Genomic DNA, 3,813 nt, shown 5'->3' with positions numbered 1-3,813 from the left:
GAAAAAAAGTTCATCGATAACACAGAAAAAAAAGAAGAAAGAAGGAAGAACACAGCAGGCCTGCAGTTGTCTCAGTGTTCCCTGGGCTTTTTGAAATTCTTTACCTGTTAAATAAAATGTTTAAATAGCACAAACAGTCAACGCCTTATTTTGATTTATTCTCAACTTTTTTGGCTACAATTAAAAAAAGAGAGAGAGAGAAAATGGATCTATTCTGTGTTTCGTCTGATCTGAACTAGTTTTGCACAGGCTCCTCAGATCTGTGGAGTGGATCACATCACATCAGATGGATTTCATTTCTTGGTGTTTGAAGGAAGGATGATGTCATGTTAAAGCATGTAGGAGGCAGGACGAAAGCAGCATACTGCAGTCGCGTACTCAGCTCCTTATTTGGTATCAGCCTCACCTCTTGCTGATCAAGCTTTTGCAGAGGTAAAGTTTTCTGGCGCTTTGCAAAAGTATTCACACCCATTGAGTTTTTTTTTCAATTTTTTTTCATGTTCCAACCAGATTTCAGTTGGATTGTGTGTGACAGATTATCGCAAACTGGGGCTTAATTGTGACGGAAAAGTATTACATTTTCTGTTTTACAAATAAAGATTAGAAATATGTGAGATTGCATTCAACCTCACATAATAAAGCAACCTTCAGCTGCTTTATTTACAGCTGAAGGTTTTATTGGGTTTGTCTCTAAAAGGTTTCCACATCCACAGACTGGAAAGTCTTTATTAAAATCAGACTGGATGGAGAGCAAATATAAACGTCTGTTTTCATGTCCTGTCACAGATTCTCATTTGGATTTGGACTTTGACTAGGCCATTCTAACTCATAAGTACACTCTGTCTAAACCATTCCATTGTTACTCTGGCTGTATGTTTGGAGCTGTCCTGTTAGAAGGGAAACCTCCACCTCAGTTTCAGGTCTTTAGTTTTCTCCCTCCTCTGTATTTAACTCCATCTTCCTTCCCTGCTGAAAGGATGCATTCCCATAGCATGATGCTGCTACCACCATGTTTCAATGTTGATTCTATTTTTTCTTTTCCAGATTGATCTGCACTGTCTGGGTTTGGCCACAAGTAGTGTTTTACATGTAGACCAAAAACTGTAAGTTTGTTCTTGTCTGACCATAGTTGGGCTTAGAAACAGTTTTTCTGCTAGGTGAAACAGTAAGCAGCTGGTTCGGAGTTCATCACACTCGGAACCAGTGTGATGAACTGAAAAGTAATTAGAGGAAACAGCAGAATTAAATGAATAAGACAAAAGATAAAACCTAAAGATAAAACACAGAAAGGCAAAACACAATGCCAAATATCAGAGATCCTGGTGGACTGTGGACCACAAGGTACAGCATGTAAATGACAGTTACATGCAGTACTTTGGCATGAGCTCAAAGCTTATCAAAGGATTGTGTTTAAAAATATTAATTGATAAGTTTCCGAAAGAAAAGTCACTTTAAACAAAAGCTGAAGATACCAGTGGAAAGAAGACAACATGGACAAATTAATGTCTGTGGTAACATTTATCAGTTTCTTGGGGTGAGTTGCAGAACTTTTGCTTTTGGAACTTTAGATTCGTAGCTGCCATCGGCATGTAGACCTAGGTCTGCCCAGCCTGGGGCAGCACTGTGACATGATGGTGATGAGGAGCTGTCGAGCAGCGCTGCGCCCCACACCGACTAACTGCATCTCAACACCTAAAATAAAATAATTTACTTCTTGCTATATATGAAGCATACATACATATGTATGCATACATACATATATATGGTGGCTGTGTCTCTGTCAGCAATGTTCCATGGAAGCAAACATTCATTTTGTTCCCACAGCCTTTAATCCACCTCTTCTTTCCAAACAAAATGTGCTCTGTGGTGAAGTGGGATGAGCTGAACTCTTACTGAACTGTACGAACATCTGTCTCATGAATTGTGGTCTCAGTAATTATAGGTATCAGTCATCTCTTGGAAAATGCAGCCAGACAGAAAGTATTAAAGAGCCTCAGTATTTCCTGCAACTGGAGTATGAGACTCTGAAATCCTTGTATAAAATCAGATTTCACCAAAAAGTATAGGAAACACACAACTGTTGTTAGGTTATTATTAAGGTGCAGTGAAAGAGGATCTACTGAACCTCAGTATGTACCGGTCTCAGCTGAACCCAAAAGACATCAGAAAGAGTGCCACACACACACAATAGTGAAATCCACATTTAATAAAGGGTCAAGCACCATTATTGATGTACATGTACATTAAATACACACATGTATTGGTAACAGTCGTTCATTTCTCCAGATGTGATGCATGAAGTTGGTGGAGAAACATTCCTACAATCAGCTACTGACTGAAGGTTCGTTTCCTGGCGCGACATTTAAATACAAATAAATTCAACACCAGAAAAAATATCAGCAAAGAAAACTTGAAACAGAAAGGCAGCTTGTGACGTTAGTAAGCGCAATCCTGGCTTTTCATTTCTTTTTAAAAAAGGCATGTAGACCCTGACGATGAGGCTAAATCCAGTTCAAGGCCTGTCCAAAGCTGTGAGGCCTGAAACTAAATTTTATTTGGGGGCCCTCTTCCTGTTAAGCCCAACATCTACCATCAAACTATATTTTTTGCACCTGCAAAATTGAAGATCTTAAGCAATTTTGAAGTTTTTATCTATTCTGAAATATTAGGTCAAATTTAGTTGCATGCTTATTCTTAATAAACTAATAAGAATTTCATAGATCTGATCTGATCTCTGGGAAAATGAAGCATTCTTTAAGGCTCTCTGATGAATTAGGGGCCCTAACCAGAAGCCTAGTTTGCTTATGGCTCAGGCTGGTTTAACCATCATCCCACTGCCAAGGTGGTAGTTTGATTCAGTTTGGTTTAGTTATGTATTGCCATTTCACAACCAATGTCCAAAACTATAAACATACTAGACAACATACTAGACAGTTGTTGCCTTACTAATAAGAGTAAGAACTGAGTTCAGTCATCACAGGAAGTGGACACTTTCCCAAGACGTTCACATCATTTATCATTTTCAGTTTCAGCTGAGTAAGAATGCAGTAAGAACAAAGCTGGAACAGATGTCCATCTGGTCTTTACATTTAATGGCTTTCAGTCAACAATGAGTTTTTTTTGTACAGCAAATATATTAGGCATAAATAGCTTTAAAAATATGTGAAAACAGCATAGCTGCAAAAAAACACAATTACAGAAATGTGAACCAAACAGAAACGCTCAGTAAATAAAGAATACAAAACATGGCTATGAGCAAACATGTTAACAGCATGTCCTGTCCACTGATGGCTTACTTCAAAGTGCAGGATATAAAAAAAAACACATTGCTTTTTACAAAACTGGACGTCAGGCCTCGAGCGAAGTGCAGCTAATGCATGAGCAGAAATTAACTAGTTTTAGCAAACAGAATGGCATCAAAACAAACCTTTAAGGAATTCCTTTACTCCAAGCTACACTGCTTTTAAAAAGTCCAAGAATCTTTGTGATTAATTTGTAACACTGAACACAGCAGAACGTTTCATATTTTACCACCAAGCTTCAAGACAAAAAAAAAAAAAACCACAAGAAATTGAATAGCTCTCACATCCCCTGAAGCCAAAATGACCTCCTTTTTTACGTTCAGGATAATAGTTGCATTACGCCAGCTTCCTGTCCACACACACGCACACACATGTGCGCACACATACACACACACGTAGCATTTCTTTAATATTATTATTAAAGAAATGCTACGTACATTCAGTCTGTTTACCATTTCCATGTACTGGAAATCACCTATCCTATCAGTGACGGTCAGAGCCTGTTCTGGTG

The 3,813-nt window shown here is 38.3% G+C and overlaps 1 long non-coding RNA gene across 1 annotated transcript in view; it reads right to left on the bottom strand.

The window, feature by feature from the left end:
- Positions 1-2,186: 2,186 nt before the first annotated feature.
- Positions 2,187-3,813, bottom strand: part of LOC103458113 (uncharacterized) — a 3,223-nt gene continuing 1,596 nt past the window's right edge. The window contains exon 2 of the long non-coding RNA XR_001776176.1: positions 2,187-3,777. This is a non-coding gene — a long non-coding RNA (uncharacterized LOC103458113). The remainder of the gene's footprint in view (positions 3,778-3,813) is intronic.

This window comes from Poecilia reticulata, linkage group LG22 (genome assembly GCF_000633615.1).
Source record: "Poecilia reticulata strain Guanapo linkage group LG22, Guppy_female_1.0+MT, whole genome shotgun sequence".
Lineage (NCBI taxonomy): Eukaryota > Metazoa > Chordata > Actinopteri > Cyprinodontiformes > Poeciliidae > Poecilia > Poecilia reticulata.
This window is presented reverse-complemented; position numbering and strand designations above follow the sequence as displayed.